The 23,149-nt window shown below is 40.7% G+C and overlaps 1 long non-coding RNA gene across 1 annotated transcript in view; it reads right to left on the bottom strand.

The window, feature by feature from the left end:
* Window positions 1-8,261: 8,261 nt before the first annotated feature.
* The window catches only part of LOC117935733, a 15,425-nt gene continuing 537 nt past the window's right edge, over window positions 8,262-23,149 (bottom strand). The window contains exons 2-3 of the long non-coding RNA XR_004654812.1: window positions 11,237-11,413; window positions 8,262-9,626 (exon numbers count right to left, since the gene is read on the bottom strand). This is a non-coding gene — a long non-coding RNA (uncharacterized LOC117935733). The remainder of the gene's footprint in view (window positions 9,627-11,236; window positions 11,414-23,149) is intronic.

The following is a 23,149-nucleotide window of genomic DNA, read 5'->3' as shown; positions in this document are numbered from 1 at the left end:
AGAGCTGTTTAGCAGCTACTAGAAACTATTAAATGCCACACAACATAATTCAAAAAGCAAACATTCCTATTGATATTCACACTGTGGAAAAGATATCTTTGGGAACACATTGGCCACACCCGTTGTGAGTCATAACACCAAGCAGGATTAGTGGGCTTACCCCAGACTTAGCCAGGGGGAGACACTGAAAAGAAATCTGCTCTCCTTCTTTATATCCTTTTTTCTGTCTGTTGCAAGAGCCAAAATTGGGGGGGATTTTAAAAGGTGTGCTGCTCCGTACAGTAGTTACTGGGCAGGGTCTAGCTGACACTGGAACTTTGGGAGTTTTTATTCACTAAGGCTTCATAGAAAGGCAGGTGAGGCGAAGCAGGTGGCTCTTTTACTGCTTGGAGAGCAGTTGGCTCCTCTTCAAAGCAGGCGCCTGTAAATGTCACACCTCTTTGAGTATACATTGAGCGCTCACAAACAAAAGGGATACAACTGCAAGGCAGAAAGTATGGGAGATGTTCCCTTATCAAAAACGTCATCTGTGACAGCTTCAAAGAGTTAGAAGTGAGAATCAAATACTATTAATTGTGAGATCATGTTGCACACAGATGTTTAAGATTGGAAGTTGCAGAGTAGGCATTAGACTTAGCTTTGCTGCTTCATTTCCTGCTGATTGTGATGTGGCTTCATTACCTTTCTATGGAGGTGATAACAGTGCACCTGCTGTCTCTGCTTCCTGTGTCTGACCACAGTTAGTCAAGCTCCTCCCAGTCAGCGCTGTTGTCTGCCTACAGGTGGTGGTGGAGCTACTGACCCTGCAGTGGTGCCAGATGCATAAACTTATGACAAACTCTTCTAACGACTGTGTTTTTATTTAGGATTAGCTGTGTGTAGTTCTCTTCCTAGCCAAGAATGAGAGGCTATTCCTTAAAGGGGCACTCACTAATTTTACCCCTTAAGTTCGGTTTGCTAGTCATGAGGAGCATTGCTCAGCCTGTCAAATCAGTTGAATAATATATTTGTGTGAGCTCTTCAAAGTCAAAAAAAAAAAAACTGATGGTGTCACATTGAAGATCATATTTATTTGCATCATGGGAAATGTAGGATCTGGTGTATTTGGAGCTAAACAAGTCAGGACATCTCTGCCTGCGCTGCTTCAATTTTGACCATTCTTGACCCCTTTTTTACTGGAATCTCTTGAAATTCTTTATTAGAAATAACCCCTTGAGATGTAGCATCTCGTTTTCAAGGGGGTGCACAGCGCCAAACGTACACAGGATACATACATCTAAATATGTTTTGGTGCATGTGTCTGACCTGAGTTATTTTCTATTTTACTTTTAGTAATGTCCAATGATCAATCAATGTCTACTGTATGTTAAATAAATTGAGTCAGTGTAAGCCATAGATAAAGTTTGGTATTTCACACAGAATTTCCATATTTACTTATTTTATTTATAATTTAGGTATTTATTTTCTAGCTTCATGCATCTCTGTTTTTTTACATTTTATTATTAACAATAATAATTTTGTTTATATTGTGAGTGAACCTGATGACATTAGGATAGTTAGTAGTTAATAATCACACAATCATGCAAGGCATTTAGGCACCAACAACTTCATGTAAAAATCAGCTTTTTACTGTTATATGTGAAGATGTACAACATTTAACTAAAACTATAAAGTGGAGGAAAAAAAACAATTTACAAAATGTGTAAATTGCATTATTTAAATAACATAAATTAAATAATGCAGAAATGTACAGAACAAGTCCCCCTCTGGGGATTTTTTTTTATAATTTCAAACACAGACACATACACGCCACATTTTAGGAAAGTTGCCCTTTATCCTTTCACTGTGCACTTTTGCCTCATGTGTGCAATGAAGTCAACATATTTATGTGAGTTGTTTCTTTTTCCAACTCCCCGAGATGAGGGATCACTGATGGATGTGAGAGAATCTGAGACCTGGCTCTAAAGCTCTCCTGTCAGGAGGCATTACTGCTCCATGTTGTGCAGGAGCACAGTTGGAAGCCTTCAGCACTGATATCTTAATCTGCATCTTTCAGGAGTGTGACTCCTGATGAAGTGGTCACTAAAAAAGGAGGGAGGAGAGGATTGGGGGGTCGCGGGGAATCCAGGTGACCTGTGACGATCACCAGGCAGGTATATCTGAACTAAAAGACATGCCTGGACAAAGTGACTCCTTACTCGTTTTTTTTCTAAGCCAGAAACCTTAGCTTTTACCCCCCCATTGTATGAGAGTGTTTGCAGGAGAGGGGTTTTAAAAGCTGTGCCCCAGTTAAAGCTGCCATCATCATTACGCTAAGGGGTTGAACTGTGGCAGCGTAATGTGTGTACCGAGTTACTCCGTCTGTTTGAAGGGCCCTCAGCAGAAGTGTGTCTGCTGTTGACACTCCCCATTTAATATTGTTTGAATTTTTCATCAAGATTCCAAGCCCTGTTACAAGAGCCCTTGTTTTTTTCTGACTTGTTTGTACATTTGTGTGTGTGTGTGTGTGTGTGTGTGTGTGTGTGTGTGTGTGTGTTTGCAGAGACATTATAGACATTTATTTAGTTTCAAATGCAACAAGCTTAGTATGGCTTTACATGTCAAGTATTCCATTGGTTTCACTACACTATTTTCTTTTTTAAATCATCTCCATTCTTGAGGGTTGTGGTTGTCTGGTGGGGAATTTCAGGCTCTGGACTGGACATTTAGCTTCAGACACCCCTGTACCTCTGTCTTCCAGCCTCTTTTGTGCAGGGGACCCTGGCGTAGCCTTGAATGCAGGTCACTGCAGGTTACTGACAAAGCTTGGTGAAAGGGGGGTTTTCTATGTGTTCCTGAAAGAAGTGCACGCGATTAAAAATAGCCTGCCCTCCTGTCAATGCATCGCCATTAAAAACAGCTGGGCTGGGCTCCTGCCTGCATTCAGCCACGTGAAAGTTGATTCTCTCTTTGTGCCGCTATCTTGTCACAACTCCCCCTTTACTGCCGCCCTTTGTTGGCTGCTTTGTGCGAGCGCCATCACTGAGGCAAAGTCAGCCTCATAAAAAGAGTTCATTTTGGATTCACTGGCCTCCGATGAACACTGGGAACTTTCCTTTTTGTGCCTCCGTCCATAAATTGCCGCTAACTCACTAGGCTCTGTCAGTCTGTCTCAAAAGATTCTTTATGAAGCATTTCCTACTTCTTCCCTTGGACACGTTTTGTCAATTCACCCACGTAGGTAATCAGCCTAATCACACTTGCCTGATTTTGAGGCTGCCAGGATACCAATGATTCAGCCATGAAGCCGAATGGGTGCTCAACTAATTTAATAATTTATGAGGGGGGAGAGAAAAAAATTCAAACAATGTATTTTTATTTGTGCTGACAGCCATAGATTAAAATAAATCAACTTCAATCTCATTGTGTTGTCAGATGATCTTGTGGGTCCATGACAGTGTTTTCATTTTGCTGTCAGTTATGACACATTAGAGCTTTCATTGGCTTTAAGATGAGTCTTCTGAGTCTACAGGTAAAAGTAAACATGCAGGATCCCACCCATGGAGCAGCTGTCAGTGCCTTCAATGAATCGGCCTCTACCTGGCCAACCAGGAGCTCCAGGGGTTAATGGAAGAGGAGGAGGATGGTAACGTCTGTGCGGCACATCCTCCTCTGTTAGATGTGGTGCTCTCAGGAAGCCCTCTTTTACCAGGCTTGTCATTTTCCACCCCCCCTTATTGTTCCACTGCCTCTCCTCTCTCTCTCTCTCTCTCTCTCTCTCTCGTTCTCTCTCTATCTATCTCTCTCTCTATCTCCCTCCCCTGGGCCCTCTCTTCACTCCGTCCAAGGCCCTTTCTGATGCCAAGAGAACACACACAAGCAAGCAGCAACATGCATGCCATCCTTACATCAACACGCACTCATAAAGGCAGACACATGCGCAAACCAAGACAGGGCAGAGGAGACACACACGCACAGAACACACACATACATACACACACACACACGCACACAATCAGCTCTAAATTCTCTAAAGGGCTTTCTTATCTTATCAGTATTGTCATCGCTCTATCATCCACAGCCAATCCTCTTGTCTGATTGCTCAGTGACTACCCAAAAAAAGGTACAATTTATACTCACAGGTACAATTTTGAGGAGATTTGGAATAATCCAAGGTTTAGGAATGACATTCAAATGAAAGATTACTAGACGCATTGCTCAGCATATATAACATTTAAATCACAGAGAAGCTTCTTGCATGCTCATTTAAGAACTTATGCGTGTACATTGATCTGAGGTGTTCACTGTTTGAAAACAGCATTGAGGGCTGAGAGAGAAAACTGTCTCCATCATGATGTTACACTTCTGTCTGTCTTTTTATGACTGGATTAAACTTTATGTTATGATTTGTCATGTTATCATTTTGGTTGCTTCATTGTGTTACAAGCATGCCAGCTGGGCACAACATTTAAATAAACCAATCAATAAATCAATCAATATACTTTTTTGATTTGATTTTAATACTAAAAACAAAGACTTTATGTAAGGCCCACATGAATACAGGTAGGGCAGTCTGTTTACATAATGAACTATAACATCTAAAAATGCATTGTAGGAGTTGCAATATTCATGACAGTAATTACTATACTATTGAAATAATAATGTTTTATGGAGTGTTACAGCGGGTCTAAAATGTGGTATCTATAATATATTGAGGACATGGGCTTCACAAAAAGTGTTACCAACTCCTCCTCTCATCCTGCTCATTTTCTCCCTCATGTCTCTCCGCCGCTGCGCTCTTTTGTTCCGTCGCTCTGTCTGCTTTGGCCTCTGCTGCTGCTGCTGCTGCTGCTGATGGAAGGGATTGTCTGGTTTTATTAATTTGACAGGTGAGCCTGCCCAGCTGCTACCTGAGTGTGTCTGTGTGTGCTGTGTGTGTGCTGTGTGTGTGTGTGTGTGTGTGTGTGTGTGTGTGTTGTGTGTTGTGTGTTGTGTTGTGTTGTGTTGTGTTTTGTGTGTGTGTGTGTGTGTGTGTGTGTGTGTGTTTGTGTGTGTGCAAAAAACAGCAGCTGTCTCATGCACGCAATGCACACATGGTCCCATGTGAACCCATTCACACAGACATTATTGTGGCATATAGACTTTTATTTTATCGCATAGTTTAAATCCGTTTACAAGATGCTATGATCTGAAGTACATCATCTTCGTGAAACTGGTGAAAAACAGCAACACTGCACAGATGCTGTCCACACTGCCACCATGTTTGTGTGTCATTATCCTCATATATTACCACTTTGTTCACTTCCTGGGCTACAAATCACCAGTGTTATTCACACAGCCCCTTTGAGAAGGCCATAATATGCCTGTTCTTGTATATACACTTTATTTGACTCATATGTTGGGGGTTCAATACATCCATATTGACTCAGGTAATTGAACACAAGGGACACAGGCAGTATTCATAAAAGAGGCAGAGAGACAATTCAGTGAATAGAGGATTATTGGAACAGCAGCGAGAAGCTACTAGTAGTTTTGTGCTCTGAAAGAGGCGTTGGGCTGTATGTCTGTCATTGACTGCAGTTCAGGCGTGAAGATGGCAGCACAGAGGTCTTCCACCTGAGCAGATTGTGTTCTAAGTCACTCCATTACCTGAGAGGACCACCTTTGTCTTAGCTCCATGTGGAAAATGAATACACACTATGTCAGGCAAGGACAGCAGGCGTCAGAGGGAGTGTGTGTCGAAGGTTTCTGACTATATGTACCTGCGTGTAGATAACACCTGCCAATTTTTTCTCATCATATTATAGGAAGATAATGTATTTTCATGCAGTCTGCTAAATGGCTGGAAAAAAATCACTGTGAGCAAGCTTTAAAGGTCTCTAAAGTTGGAGATTTGTTTTTCCAAAGGCCTTTGATGGTTAGATAGATAGATAGATAGATAGATAGATAGATAGATAGATAGATAGATAGATAGATAGATAGATAGATAGATAGATAGATAGATAGATAGATAGATAGATACTTTATTCATCCCGAAGGAAGTTTTAGGCATCCAGTAGCTTAGTCAACCATGACACAACAAACACGTATTCACACATACAGTACATGTCACACAAACATAAGAATAAAAATGAAAATCACTCACAGAAATGCAATGCCCATGATAAGGTAAGGTACTATGGTAGACTGTGTGCAATGAAATTGCATAATTAAATATGAACTGGGTCTATGAAATGTCAACATAAAAACCTATAAACGTTAAGTTTAAGTTTGAAAAGTTATAAGATGTAAGAGGTAGATGGTATTACCACAGTCCAGATTGTGTGGGAGGGGTAATATAGCCTGCAAGACAGTTGTACAGCAGACAAAGTGATGTAATGGTGGGGGCTGAGAGAGACAGGCTCATGCTGAAAAGTCAACATCTCCCCTACTTTGGCGTATAATTTAATTAACCTAGATAATATAATAAAGCACACCCTAAAAATAGGAAGCAGCTATTTTTACTAGCGTTCAGGGAGTCGACAGACTGGCTGGCTGATGGGGCAGAGATAGTGCCGGCCCACTTAGTTAACAGAGTCTGGGGACAGAGTCGTCCCTGCACTGACCCGTGGCTGACAAAGCTGGCTACTGGCTGGGTAATTAGTCAGCTCCAGCACACTGCCATTAAGTTTTTTATCACTCTTCATAAAACAAGAAGGGCAACTTTGAAGTACCATTCTCTTGAGTCTGTGATCTTAAGTCACTTGAAGGGACGAATTTTAAAGATTTGACTCATTGTGATGCCACTTTGTAGGCCACAGCGTTAATTAAATTCACTACTACATATGCTACATCCTTGAAGAAATACCTTGATATGTTAGGAATGAGTGAAAAATATAAGACTTCAAAGAAAACACAAGAAAGGCTGCTGTGCGGCAAAGCTTTGAATACAGGCCAGTTCTATCTGTTTCTTAATCAGCCAATTTCTAATGGAAGCAGGTAGAGGTAGCACAAAGGCCCCCTCTGCTCAAGGAGGCCATTACTCATGAACTACATTTTCCATTGAGAGGGAATATTGCTTCTTTCTAGGTGCGGGCCTGTCAAAAGACAAGGTTAATGCAGTGCAATGCTGCTTAAAGCACACTTTGCTCTTTTCAAATTTTACCATTGTGTCTTGTGAGATCAAAAGGGCCCTTTCAACATGTCGCTGTGTTCAATGAGCTTTCATGTCTTACCTCATTACTGAAAAACTTTTCTTTGATTGAGCCTAGGTCTGAGCAGAGTTTGGTCAGACAATGGGGCTGGACGACTTTCACCGTAACACAAATAGAAGGCAACAAAGATGTTGTCTCAAATCCCTCTCGAGATGTTGGGCCCCCAAGCTTGACTGCGGTCAACAGGCTTGTGAATTACAGTAAGACCCCTAAAAGTGAGGATTTGTAACTCCTCTGATCAGACTCAGCTCACGACCAGCAGAGGCTAAATCCCTGCAGGGAACCAACGGCAGAACAAGGGATGAGATGAGCTTCACCGAATACATCTTTGCCTCTTTAAACCCTGTCTGGTAGTCCCTGAAAGAATGGTTTAAGTTAATTAAACTTTAGAATTTATGCCTATTTTAACAAAATGGAGAACTTTGCATTCAAAAGATTTTTTTAGAGAAAATTACATTTCAAATAACACATGACACTTTACCTTTTTGAGATATATATATATATATACATTCTTTTTTAATGCAATTTCTACACAGTTGCAAGTTTTTTTAAGTTCTAAGAAAGTTCTAACATTTCGTGCCAGGGCGCCAATATTTTTTCCAATCATTTTTGGGCAATAGAGCAAACAGAGCACTGAGTGAATCCTTGAGTATACACACCCTTCTCTCTGACTCTGAGAATTGTGCTGCAAACGTCAGAAAACCCAGACAGAAGTGCACGTTTTACTGATCAGTAGAAGGTCTCTGAAGAAACAACTTTTGACCTTCTTCTTTCTCCATCTTTCCATCTCTACCTCTCTCAGACACACGCCATTTTTCTATCTTTCAGTTTCTCTCTCTCTCTCTCTCTCTCTCTCTCTCTCTCTCTCTCTCTCTCTCTCTCTCTCTCTCTCTCTCTGCATATATATATATATATATGTATATATATATACATATATATATGTCTACAGTATACAGTATATCTTCAGTGTGTGTATTTTTACTCATTCGTTGTCAACCTCTGTTTTTCTGCATCAGTCTTTCTCACTTGTATAACTTAATTTCCTCTCCTCATTGATTAAAATTGTTTGTTTTAAAAAACAATTTTTTAATCATCTTTACAGTGACTGCAACGGCTTTATAGGCGTAGCTAATTGCAGACAGTGAAACCAAAATGCCAATAAAACACAATATAAATATTTGAGTGATTAGAAACAAATTGCTGTTCCTGTGAACTGGGCTTAGTAGAAAATTGAAAATGAAATAAACTGCACCTATTGTGAATTTTTGAGCCTGATAATTTTTCCTTTCTTTGGAGGAGCCAAGCAATAAGAGCCAAGCTTTTGTTCCTGTTATCACACACTGTTCATTTGTCCGCCAGCCGGAAAGCCATGTTAAGATAACGCCATCCTATCATCTGATTGTCTTATCAAAGTTGAGAGACACAGCACCCTCAGTCACTCTGAACAATCAGTCTGCCTGGATGAAAAGGTTAAGTGTTCCACACACCTCTAAATAAACGTCTTAAAGTCAAAATACACAAACATAAAAAATAAATCATAAGTGTTTATTACACAATTTATTCAAGATTACTGTTTCACTTTGAGGTGTTTCAACACACCAGGTTGGCATATACTCAAGCCCTGTTTAATTTCTTAAGGCCTCCTCTCTGCATTTCAAGTGCAAGAGTGTGCAGCCCTTATACACCGTTTGACAGCAGGGTCAGTGGAATTGCCCCACTTGAACTTAAAGACAGTTAGTTTGGTTTGGAAAGTGAAAACCCGAATACCATTAATTTGTTTGCTCTCCCACTAGTCATGACCACAGCAAATGCCATCACCTCAAAGAAGTGGTCGGTTGTCCTCACTTTTATTTGTTTGTTTCTTTGGAGGGTGTGAGAAGTTGTGGAGCGGTGACTGTAGTGGACATTGAACTTGTCGGGGGGGGGGGCATGGGGACTCTCCAGAAGGAAGGCTTTGCGGGGAGAAAGCTATGGGGAGCTCGCAAACAACTTAGCTAGCGACAGAGAGTGGGGATGGGGGGGTGGAGGTGGTGATGGTGATGGTGTTGGGAGGGGTGGGGATTCATTTAGCCAGGCATAGCTGCTCTTGTTTGTGGTTGTCCCTGACAGCGTCGGCAACGCTGCTCCAAAGCACCTGTGTTTGCTCACTAGCTTTCCCCCAATCTGCTCGAAAAATGCTGTGAGCATGTCACATGGTGGCCAGATAGCCTGGGCACCATGGGAATACAAAAGCCGGGGCTTTTAGAACAGTTAATCATTAATGGAGGCCTCTCTTTTGTTCCCATTCAGCTCCACGCTGACAGAGGCTTTGATATTACATATGGCAGTCAGGGCAGACATAGATATAGCCAAGCACATCGACGGGGAAGTGCTTTCAGGCCGCTTGATGCTGGATGATGAACGTAGATGGAAAGCAGCAGTGGAAAAGAGTCCGTCAAAGAAAGCCATGTGCATCTGTAGAGAGAGAGCACACAGGTCAATGTTACATGACATATGCCAGTTTACAATATTTTAATTCTAACAGTGCTAATTAGTGGAGGTGAGTTGCTAAGGAGAATCAAGACGTTAAAGCTCAATAAGTGTGCTTAATTACACGGGAAATCCTACCCTTCCAAAGCAAGAAAGTTAGAATAAGGACAAAAAACTCATGATTAAACTATTACCATTGATTGGCAGGATGGCAATAAACGGAACAAGTCTTTGATGGGATGGGAGGCCACTTTACTGACCCCACAATTAATTAACATGCCCTAATCTCAGTTTGCTCTCCATCTTGAACTGTCAATGAAAAGTCCAGGGCTCATTTCACGCCTGTCAAAGTGGGCTTTAGAACAGGAAAAAAGAAATGCATGAACTTGCTTTCACAAAGCAGGGCCGAATTTATCTTGAGGGGTGATTAAGTTTACACAGCCACATTCTTATAAAGCACTAAAAGGGTCAGAGACAAACTCTTATCTCCCATTTACCTCAGCCTGTCAATGGTTCTTTATTGAAAGGTAGTGATGACCCTAACCTAACCCCCACACATTGCTAATAATACTGTATGGGAGTTGGAGAGGAGAGTGGGACCACAAACATTTACGGCTGAAAATGCAGCACAAGAGAAGTCAAAGTGGCCACTCAACAATGCAGGATGCTTGGTGCGCCGAGAGTCAATAATTAACGTAGCCCTTTTAGTGATATCTGCTCTCTCGCTCTGAGTAGAAGTCAAAAGATAAATGAAGGTTATGTTCCAGGGAATGAAGTAAGGCTCCAACTTAGGTGCTTCAGCAAACATACCAGCCCATACACAGGTTTCTTTTGAGTGTTTTTTTTTTTTGTGGCTCGGTCATCGTGTCAGTTTCACTCAGACAATATGTTCTCAAGCTGGCCAACAATAGAGAAATGACTCAGGTGTTTGCACTAACATCAATGAAGCACTTCCTGAATTCTACGGAAACCTCTTTGCCTCTCAACATTTCCAACACACTAGACTATCATATTTGTTTTATGCTTGTTATTTATACCAATAATGAAATGGTTTTCCACATAACAGAACAAGCCTACGAAAATAACTTAAACTTAATTAGCAGAGCCATTATCAACATTCTAAGCATGAAAATACAAAAACACATTTTCTTTTCCTTCTGCTGTTGCATGACCCAGAGACTCAAACAGAAAACAAAAACATTTCATATCCTCTTCAAAAGTGTGAGCTTCACACAGCTATAAATCTTTTCCTTCCTTACATTCAGCTTGGCTTACTACAGTGTGTTTATTTGCTAACCCTGGTCACCGACGATAAGGGCCATTGGTGTCCCCAAACTGTATAGCTCGCAATCTCTCTTAGTGACAACACGCCCATGTTTTTACCAACACGTTTGCACGGTGAAACCTACAATAAGAGGAAAATAAAGAACAAAACATAGGTGCTAATAAATCCTCTTTCTGGGCTATAAGGAAATAAATTAGGTTGAGCGGAGTCAAAGGATGGGCTTAACAAGTGTATGCTTCAAACAAAAGTTCCTGTTTCAGGAGGGAAGGTGCATGGGTGATGGATGGCTTGGCAAACATAGTTGACATACCTGGCCAATGCCATGGGCCGGTCACAACCCAGGACTGAGAGGGACATTGTGTGTGTGTGTGTGTGTGTGTGTGTGTGTGTGTGTGTGTGTGTTAGCTCTTCAGCGGCTATCCCTCTTCCCTCTGAGGCTTCCTCTCCCTCCACTCAGGCCGTGGGGATCACTTCAGTCAGCCGAGCCCTGTTTGACAGAGACACAGCCTCCATATAAATCCCATCCTCCTATTTATTTGATGTGCAGTTCTACTAGGACGCCTTCGATCCGTCCTCAGGGAGCTCACATCTCAAAACACTCAAATAGTCTGGGTGTGGTGATAAGCGCGGGGTTGGAATTATACTCCCAAATTCCCAAATCCTCATAGAGCATTGTTCCTTAGCGTTTTAAGACGCAAACACCAGAGGAAAACTGCCAGATGTGGACCAGGGAATTGTTGGAATTACTACGTTATATCCTTTTAAAGTATTTTTTTTTTTAAATGTGTGTGTATTAAATGTGAAAGATAAATAAGGGAGGAATGTGAATATGCAAAGGGGAAAAGCCATCCAGGTTGCTCCATGATTGCGTTTAGAGCGTGGGAGACGGGTCAGTGCAGTCTGGTGGATGAGTGGTAGACCTTTATGGGGAACACCCAGGAATGTTTAGTTAACTCGCCCGTTGCATTCAAGCATGTGTGTCAAAGGTGTTTACAGGGTGTTGACATTCACACATTGGCAGAGAGGTAATGTGAATAGTGTAGCCATGGGCTGTGCTAGGCCCTGACTGCGTTTGACAGAACTGATATAAAAAGCGGAAATTCAGTCAAAATATTCCAGCATGAATAGTGGCGTTGAAGTAAAGAAGTGGAAAACACTTCTGCAATTTACTTCTGTAATCCTTCTTTATTTAATCCATAATTCATGCAATGAAAAACGATTCTTGTAGCAGCAGCATTTTGAAGCTAAAAAACATAAAAAATAAATATCTCCTCTACACTGCCAAGTAATTATGTAAATGTAAATCATGAAATATGCATTATAAAGAGCACATTTTAGGTTTTGATATTTTTGTTAATTTTAGCTTTTTTACTGTTGCTTTTTTGTTAAATATTTTGTCAATAAATTATAAATCATTACTTGAAATAAATGATAGCTGAATTTATGTGTTTACATGTTTAGACAGTTTGTTTTGCATATGTTTTTAAACCTGTCATGTTATAAATTACATCTAATGCAGCCCTCTGATAATTTGTGTTTCGGTATTTTTAAATTTACAGAATTCCATGACAACAGATAATTAGTTGGATCAATAGTATCAACCAAGGAAAATTTGTTTTTTAAATAACACATTGTGTGTTTAGAGTTACACAATCAGGTAATAATTTAAAAAGACAATAAAAAATATGTGTCTTCATTATTTCCTATAAATCATTTTCTTTTTAATATCAGGCTAGAGCATATCATGTATTTTTGTTTTTTGTGGTTAAAATGTAAACAAAGTCTTATGACTCTGTAAATTTCATGATGTGGAATAATATGTGCAGCGGCTGATAAACTAACCTGATAATGTGCGGTTTAATTTCCCCTTTATGTGATGGCTTAGCAATAAAACACAATTATCAAGTCATATATCCACTCATTGTAGCAAAGGGCAAACACAAGATATGTAACTATAAATGTTTAACAGTTTAAATCAAATTTCCACTTTTTTTTACACAGTTTGTCTTTGTAATACAAATGCTTTGTTGTGCTGAGTAAATGTGATAAGATTTCTAATCATGAATACTCATGAAGTATTTTGCTTTATATATATGTATATATATATATATATATATATATATATATATATATATATATATATATATATATGTATATATAAATTAATGAAATATTAATGAAAAACTGAGAAAGAAGCCATTGTAGATGCTATTTAACAAATATTGGAATAATCTAATTTTCTACAGACAGAAAAAGAAAAGTAGGCTATTGTTCTATTTAAAATGTTACATATACTTCAAGGTATATTTGGCTGAAATATCTTAACAACTAAAATTAATAAGGGCCAAAATTTTGACTTTATTCTTTACTTTATGTTTCAACCTCATATGCCACAACCCTAATCACAGCAAGTCTCTGAGAAAGCTATCTAGTCTTTCTGCAGTAGGTTGCCAAAGAGGCAACCAGTGCCAGCAAGCATAAGTCAGCATGTCAGTCTGCCTAACTGTCTGTCTGTCTGTCTGTCTGTCTCTCTGTCTGTCTGTTTGTCTGTCCCCATGACCACCCACTGAGAAGTATGGGACACAAAGTAAACCGCACTAACCACCTTTCCGTCTGCTTTAAACTGACCTAAAGGTGACAAAACACCTAACCTGTTAAAGTGCCTATTACTATTATCTCCAATTACTTTAGGTCACATCACATTTAAGGACTGAACCACACGCCATAACACTACAAGCATAACTCACGCCGCCATTGTTTAAGGTAATTGGAGGGGCGTTGTAAGTTTCCTACAGTATGACTCACACAGCTCTCTTCTCCACCCATGAATGCTGGAAGATTGTAGGTCATAGTGAACTTAAAAACGAAGTCCTCTCAACTCATAAATTACACGGCCACCGACAACCTTAAGCGGTGTTGAAATGCCTCGCACAAGGCTTTATTTCAGTGTTGGTGGAGCGTGAAGCTGAGAGCACCACCCCACAAGGAGCTCGTCTCTCACAGGCACAAATAAGACAGCTATTTGTCTTGCCATACCTGAGGTCTGACATGCTGGCAAAACGTGGATGGTGCACCAAAGGTGGATGGGAAAACAAGCACTTACTGTTTCTCAATGATGTTGCTCTTTGCAGTATTGCTTCTGTAACATGTCTCATATAAATGTATACATGTATATGAAATACTGTATATTTGTGCCCTTGTGAATAAAGTCTGTAATTAAAATGTAAGAAGTTGTGCCCCAAACCAAAGGGTTTTCTTTCCTGGGACCTGGTACAGCCACTGGCACTTTGAAATCTGATCTGATAGATTAAGAGCTTAGCCATTAGAATAAACCATTGTGGAATCATCATGGGTTGTGTTTTCACTCTGGTTTTCCTGCAGTGTATCCGTGTGTAAGTTGAGAGAGCAATAGATGTCACTCTCCTTACATACATTGCAACTTTTTAAGAAAAACTATTTATTTCTGTGGTTATATAAATGTGAAACAACAAGTGAATCTCTTTTCTCAAAGGTCTTCGTTCACAACATCATATTGTGTAGAAATCATCCTCAGTCTGACCACCCAGGGGGTCCCTGACACCACAACCTTTACAGAGGGGGATGGGCAAGTGTGTGTGTGCGTGCGTGTGTGTTCGTGTGTGTGTGCGTGTGTGTGTTTGTGTTTAGGCAAGTGTCTGCTCACATGCATGAATATGTTCTTTTCATGTTATGTGTATTGATCTTCCTGTGACATCCCACTACTTTTTTTGTATTTGCTTGTTTCAGATACATTTACTATTGTTATTATATTCTTGGCAGACTTCACCAGGGAAGCACACTTACTTCCATTTCCTGCAACGCAGACAACATTACATGTATTCAGCGGAGAACTCCAATGTAAATGCAAACACAAACCAACAAACCAAAACAAAAGAGCACAATATGGATCCTTCTCTCAGCCACAGCCACCACACTTGCTCTGTTTGCCCTCTCTTCTGGCTGGAGTTGCCATTAGGTCATATAATGACCGCATCTCATTTCTCCCTCAAGAGCCCTCGGACGCTTTCGGCCTTTGGCTGGAAAAGTACATTTTTGTCAGATTCTAGAAATGGGACTCTTCACTTTGATTTTCCTTGCATCCCAAATCTGAGTCTTTATCAAAGTTTCCATTGTTAATAAAAAAAGCCACTTGGGCATCGTTATCGCACTCTGTGCTTGACTTGTGCTGCCTCCTCTAAGAAGAGAAGAGGGGTCAGCCGTTATCCCCCCTCCCCTGCCGCCACCCTGCCTTTTAAGGCAAAGTGAGACCGATTCAAACCCTAAATGGGTGCACATGCTAAGGTGAACGGAGATACACACGCGATAACCCATTCAATTTAACAACACAGTCATGGCAGGCAGAATGTGGACAGATAAATGACCATACAGTATGGTGTACAATGGGAATTAAAAGTATAGGGCAGCTGGGCTCTTATCTGGCCAGGGAAGAAGAAACCAGGCAACAAAGGGAGGCCTAAGACTAAGAGGCTTGATGCATGGGAAAGCCATGGGCCGGCCATTGTGGCTGCCCTTCTGCTGAGCAAATAGTCCAAACTGTTCATTCCCCATCTCCCATTCTCTCGCCGGTACATTGTTTGTGTCCTTGCATTTCATTCTGACTGGGGAAGATTGCTCTCAGGGCCAGTGAGCAAACAGTCCAGAAAAGAGCCAGCTATCTCCTGCCGTTCCCAGGAGAACTAGCATTTTTATCTCAGCTTCAAGCTGTCAAAGGATTGGAGAGTTTATGTCAGGATCCTGAATTAATTGCTTTAAGCCACAAGGCCGACGCCGGCGTTTTTATCACCAAATGTTCGGTAAAATGTGTCCTAGCAAATTATGCAGCACACCCCCCACCACCCCACCATCGCCTCTCTTGGTCGCCAAACATTTGGTATTGGATACATACAGGATGAGTTTCTGCAACACAAATGATGTGTTTAGTTGTTGTGACAGCACAATGGTGTGAATAGTGATAGGCTATAGCACGGCTGTCAAGGATTTGGTGGAATGAAGGCAAACAGCAAACTTTTGTGTGTGTGTTTTTCTTTCTCTCTCTCTCTCTCTCTCTTCCTCTCCATGACGGTGGGTACACGAGCCAAGCTTTGGCAATAAAATGAGTAAGCTTACAGATGCCTCAATAAACCATAGCTGTTCAGACATTTGGTGGGCCGAGCTTTAAAGACTCCAAACTGTCCTCTGAACTGCCAAACTGATTTCCGAACCGTCTGTCATCCTCATATCCATCCCATGCTACTGCTTACTTAATAACTATACACAGTTTAATACATTTGGATCTGCAAAGCTCCTATATATGCCTGAAAAATATACTGTATACTCCATATATACACTACTTTATTATCTTAAACAACAGTTTTAAGACAAACTTTGCACTAAATTTCCTTCAAGTGAATGCATTAATATCTGTATCGTTGTTAGTAAAAACCATGCAGTAGATACAGTTGAAAACTTTTTGGCTCTTAACACACATTCTGATCCAGTGCATCAATCCCAAATATCCCAATATTATCCTATGCAGAGATTTGTTTGGGTTTTTCAATAAGTAAATTGTTGCTGTCTTTATAAATATCACTGTGTTGCCATATCTGGATGTTGTGTTTTCATTCTCTGGCCAAAAACAACAAAGGAGCAGGCCGTCCAACAGTTCCACTCTTTAGAGCTACACACCAACAACTGAACCTGGAGAAACCATCTGGACTTGCTTTGCACAAATGCATTCGACGACAAAGCGCACCATTATATTTGCATCTTAAAAGCATTTGCAATATTTCCTCATGCCGCCTGATGCTTTGCTATTTGTACAAGTAAGCCCTCAAACAAACTACCTGTCATTCATCCATCATTGACTACAACAGTTCAACAGTTCCAGTCCTCTGAAGTTGTTCCTAAAAAATATGCAACTACTTTTCACATGAAAGTTTTTTGCATATGAAAGGAAGTCCATGTGAAATTTGCATGAATATATAAATACAACTGTCTGTGACACTATGACCTCAAACGGTGCCCACACCCACAGCTACTTCAACTGTATCCAAATTAATCATGATATACTGTATATCTTTGATGTAGTATCTTTCTGTTGGGTACTTCAAGATAAGGGTATCCCAGCTCTGACCAATAAATCTGCCAGTTGACTCCTTAATCTGAAAGGATATTAAGTGACAAACAATGTGATGTTTCTGTCAGCATCAAGCAGGCGAGGGTTAAATAGTGGGTATCAGGGGACTACTCTGCAGTGGGGAAAACATACAGGCCTCATCCTTCATCATAATCTGCTCAACAGCCCTATAGACACCTCCCAGCTTTCCTCAATCCTTCAGCCGAACATCCGCCTTTCCATTATAAGTAACGCAGCTATTTATATGGGATTAAATTGGGGATTAATTTGATTCAAGTCAGGGTATGGGAATTCATTAGCGGGCTGACAGTGGCACTATACATGGGGGGAATTTAATTTGAGTCCCCCAAGGGAAGCACTATGGGGCACAGGAGCTGTGTTGAAATGGAGGAGTTAAAGATAATGGGGGGATATTGTTCTACACTTTAGATTTGGAACCTTGTAAGGTGGTGCTTTATTGCTGTTGATGGGTTGTTATCAAATTGAGCAAAGTAATGCTATAAAGGGAGAACGTCCTGAAATTGACAGACCATGCTGGAAGGACAGGGTTTATCTGAAAGGGAAAGAGGGCTCGGAACTGGCCTTGTCTGTCTGCACGGATCAAGAATAGTTCTTGACACCAGCATGACCGCGTGGAAGTAAATACAGGTTTTTCACACATATTTGGCTCCCACTCATACGGTATTATAATGAGCCCATTATTTGAATGTCAGTGATTCTCATGAATGTTGAAAAGGCATATCTATCCAGACGCCATTCCTGACAAGCTGTGTGGTGTAAAGCAAAGGCATTAAATTTAACTTGGATGCAGATTACAGAATTCACCCCTGTAGAACACCATCTTGGCATTCTCTAAATTGGACAAGTCCCAGTGTAAGATAGCCTATCACAGTGCACATGTCTGCATAGGGGAACATATGCAGGACAAAATATTCCGCAGTTTGTTATTCCGAGGACGGCACTGGGGGCACACGGGCTTGTTTGCCTTTGCTGGGAGAGGAGATTGGATTGGGGGTTTAAATGAATCGCTGGCGCACCACGTTTATAGGTTTCATTAACTTTTAATGAGTTGGGTGTCCTTCGCTGTGATTGGCTGGCAAACTCTGCTTTCACTTCCTGGAACTGGAGCTGAGGGGGAAGTGAGGAGATATTACAACATGTTGGCTTTCATGTTATGGCCATGTGCTGCTGAATGTGCCACACTGGGTGGAAATGGGTCAGAAGAGGGGATATAATGTGGTACTATTCCAAAGCAGAAGCCCCGGATATCCATCAGCACTGGCAACCACTGAATCTAAAACCTGGAGGTATCAAGTCTCAAGGGGAATAAAGAGACCTTGGCAGATCAATCACAGCCAAGCAGGCATCCCTTTACCACAGCTGACTGACATATCGTTTTATGGTCGCTTTGCCAACAAGGTTTGATCTCAAAGACAGGCATGAGACCCACTGGGAAATGCCTGTGGAATTACCAAAGAGGAGCTGGAAGCATGAGTGCATGCATGCACACAAATGTTTCCAGCAGTCAACTCAAGCAATACTTCATATTTTGAGCATCTTTAATCTCCGTGCTATATATTATCTTTTTGCCTGGTTGATCACACATCTATTATCTTGCATGGATGGGGTGTTTCTGTACGCTTTATGTTTCTCCTTGAGAAGCTAATCCCTTCCTCCATTGTGCGGCTGAGCCTCACTTCAACTCTCCCGAGAAACAAAAGCCTTTCCTGTCATCCCCATTTTATCTCCACCACATTAAAATAAGATGGTAAGTTCTTCCTTCAGACATGTACATTATCTCCATCACCCCTTGCTGGTTGTTTGGTCCCTTTAGAAACCTTGATTGCTTTGGTAAGGTGGGGACTGACTTCTCTTCCATTCATTTGATGAGAGACCTGTGTTGCAATACTTTACAAGGATAAACACTGATCATCCATCCACTTCCATGGCATATAAAAGCAGCAGGATAGTGAGAGGCACCCTGTCCTGGCCTGAATGGATCACCTTTAGGTCACTGCACGTCCCACCAGCTGCTGCCTCACAGTACTCAATGGGCATTGTTGGTGGACCTCACTCTCTCTCTCTCGCTCTCTCTCTCTCTCTCTCTCTCAGGACATGAAGGAGTCCTACACTGGAATGTCACATAGTCGTGTCAGAAGAGTGCGGACACATCACAGTGAGCGGCCGCATTCTCATCCTGTCCATCCTCTCTCTCTTACACACACACATACACATCTCTTTTTTCCATCACAACAGGACCATATCTGACCTGCATACATCCAGATACATCCAAAATAACATCCACATCTGTCAGTTATTGGTGGGTGTAAAACTTTCACAGTTTCATCTTTAGTAAGTTTAAAAAGTAAAAACTGACCATTACAAATCTACTTCCTGTTTCAGGAAAAAACGGCTCAAGCAGAAAGACTAAAATAATAATTGAAGAGTGTGTATGGCTTTAGGCTGTTCTCGCTGATGGCTTTTGTACACATTTGTAAATCCCTGATTATTCTCTAAAATGACATTTCAGAAGAAGAACAAATTTGTTGGTTAGTTGGATAAATTGTGTAAAATATCTTCACTGCACAACAAATATTAACCAACCATTTAGCTATTAATTATGTGGTAATCATAGTGCTACACATATGCATTATTTGCAAATGATGGCAATTGTCACTTGAATTTAAAAACTCACGTAATCAGGATGTGATGTCCATCACAGTCGAACCATCCAATGTTAAGCTTTTGCCAGGAGGCCTGTTTGAAGCCCAAATACTCTGTAGTAAAACTGTGTGAACAAAACGTTTGAATTCCACTGCTATATACACTAAAGCATTTGATCAATGTACAATTTTAATGTCATTTATGTTGGATTCTTTATTCATTTGTTCTATGATTACAAAAAGAATCATTACAATAAATGCATAAATGTATGAAAATATGTTTAGCTTATTTGTTAACCCTCATAACCAAATGTATTTTTATTGTAGGCCTATAATATTACAACAGACTGCAGAGATGATTAGCCTGACAATTAGCAACGGAGTGTACGTTTAAATAATGTTTAAAAAAAAACGTTTTTCCAATTTTCTGTAGGCTGTTTCCAAAGCTTTGCTTACTTGGTTTTCAGGTTTTGAATCGTAAATTCCCAAAAAGCCAATTATCAATTACAAAAAATAAAAGTCATTATTGACAACACTATAATAAAATAAACAAAGGCAAGAGAGGCCAAAATCATTACCAATTCAGGTCGGATCAACGGAAAATTTCGTTTAAAATATCTTCATTTCATGCATGGCTTAAATTGTTTCCTTATCGTCCCTATAGGCTAGCCTAAGTTTGGTATTAATAGTAGCCTACGTCGTGTTGTTTTTTCACACATTTTTCGAACAAAAAAAATATATATTCTAATTGGCCAATAAACACATTTATTCATCAGCAGTGGATAATTGCAGAGGGAATTGGAGACACATAGCCTAGGGTTCGTTGGACGGACTGGCTGACGGAGCGTCCCAGGAGGACGGGCCGCCCGCTGAGAAACCATGGGTGGCTTTGAGTTTTGACTTTGTGTTTCCTTTAATATACTGTGGGACGGCAGTTTGCCTTGCTAAGATATGGGATTAGGAGTATTTCTGCTGAAAGAGGAGTTAAGTCGGGCTAGTGTGGATGGTCCCTCCCCTGCAAAAGGCTGAGACAGAATTACAGCTTGTTGGACCGGTGTCCCGCCGTCTCCATGGCGACAGATCGACTTGGGTGTTCCACTCCGCGGGCTGCAGCGTAGAGCCTATAGGTGCGGCAGGCGTCCTGCTGTAGCCTATAGGCCTAAAACCACCATCTGACTCCATGAAATAGCTCTACACCCGATTAATACGCAGATACACAGCCTGAAGACCTATTACTGATGATTGAAGCGTTTCATCCGATTGGAGGATTGCTTACCAAATTATCCGGCAGAGATCTGTAGCCCAGCTGCTGCTCCTTTATGGGATTTTTCGTTCAGCTTAATATTTCTTAGGCCTACATTTAAAGGTTAGCCTACATGATGTCCCCTCTTCCATGCATCCATCTACTATAAGGAATGGTAGGCTAGTGCCCTTACCCTGCTACATTCAGTTGACGCCCATGGGTGGATGGCTTATGGGGTATTAAGTCATTCCATGAAAATAGAGGCCCAAACTCGCCTAGGCATTAAAATGCCTGGCTGTAGGGGAAATGTCTCACGTCGGAGGTTTGGTACAATTAGATGCCAGACATGCAGAAAAAAATAAGTAAATCGCTATTGTTAGGTCACACTGAATGGCCGACCTGTTTATATCTATAGCCTGGCACAGGCCTACTATGGGCTATTATTCATTCATGCATCATTTTAATGTAGGCTATGCTCTATTTTAACACACCTTTATCTTAATTAGGCTATGTTCCATTTAGAATGCGGATGTCCCGTCAATAACCAGCAGCAGAGTCAGACTGCCGGAGAAAGGATGCGTCTAAACGCTTTGTGCCTGTGAGAAAGGACGTCTGATTTTCAGGCCTTAATCAAGAAATATGCAAATACGACAACAAGAAATTCAGAGAAATCAGGTTAGCGGAGTAAAAAGGGATCAACGGGCTGGACCATCCTTTATTCTGTTGCTATAACAACAGATGGGCTCGTCTATGGTGCGGCTATAGGAGCTGTAGAGGTATCCTCCCTGATGGAAAGCCTGTCCAAAGTTAGATGATGAGGAAGGTGTGGTGATGTGGCCTCGGCGAACTTTTGTCCGCCAGTACAGATTGAGGTTGGTTACCTTTGAACCGGCAAAGCTCCAAAAGGCCATTCCCATCTCAGTGTCCGCCAGAGAGGGCTTGACTGGAGTTATCCGGCCTTCAAAGGATCGGAGGAGAGCCGCGTCCGGATACAGTTGTTTAATGTTGGCTAATGGACATGTTGGAGGGCTCTCCATCCACTTTAGATTTAAAAGAAAGGTTGTCCAAATATAGCTTCCTGGACATTATTTTGTAAAGACATCATTGCAGAAATATTAGTGGACCCTTATTTCCGGATTATTATTATTATTATTATTATTATTATTATTATTATTATTACTATTATTGTTTTCATTATTATCATTATCATTATTAGCCTATTATTATCATTATTATTATGCCTTTTTAAGGCGTATTATTAATAGTATTAGTGTTTCACTGAGATGTATTTTGTGTTATCAAATAGTGATAAATTGCGATAAATATTTTAAATAGGCTATTATAAATGAGCAGGGCTGTTAGAGCTACTTTTAATATAAAATAGGTTATCATGAGTTTTAATTTCTGAATACAAGAAAAAAACACATGGAGCACATATTACCTTCATTTAATAAAGGCTTGACATCACAATAACGAGCCGTTCAATGTAGGCTCCGACTTGAGATTTAGGCTACTCAGAAAGATTATACCCAAAAAAACAATAAATCTCTTAATCGATGTGTACCTGCTGGTATAACATAAAAGCATTCCAGGTCTCCCTTGCAAAAGAGAATTTTAATCTCAATGGGTATTACCTGGTTAAATAAAGGATAAATAAATTCGCGGGATCACAGCTGCAGCACAACGCGCTTTCACGACATCAGTGCAGCAGCGATGATAACAGCCAGCCGCACACTGCAAAAAAAAGAACTCCAACTCAGAAAGGCGATGTTAACTTATATTTATCTGAGATCCGCAATGTTCACCTGTTTCCGTTGTAAATTCAATATGGATTTTCTCAAATTAAGTCATATTTTGACATCTTGTTTGATGATTTTGTTTTAAGGAGTCCTCGGCCCAAAACAACTAGTGAAATGACATCTTCCTCTTTTTTCGCTTTATAAGTTACATTTTAAATCAGCAACGAGACTGAATCACCTGTTAGTGACAGTTTGATATGCAGGGCAGCAGGCTCGCTCTCCATCACGCGATTCAAACACACAGAAATTTGAAGCAGCCTCCATCACACAACCTGCACATCGCCTCTTTGCACCACCCTGCCGTGAAATCCAATACGTCTCCCTTCTCATGAATTTAGGATATCAGACTCTGTCTTGAGCAGCA

The sequence above is a fragment of the Etheostoma cragini genome, chromosome 20 (genome assembly GCF_013103735.1).
Source record: "Etheostoma cragini isolate CJK2018 chromosome 20, CSU_Ecrag_1.0, whole genome shotgun sequence".
NCBI classification, from domain to species: Eukaryota; Metazoa; Chordata; class Actinopteri; order Perciformes; family Percidae; genus Etheostoma; species Etheostoma cragini.
The sequence above is the reverse complement of the archived record's forward strand: the minus strand, read 5'-3'. Positions and strand labels throughout refer to the sequence as shown.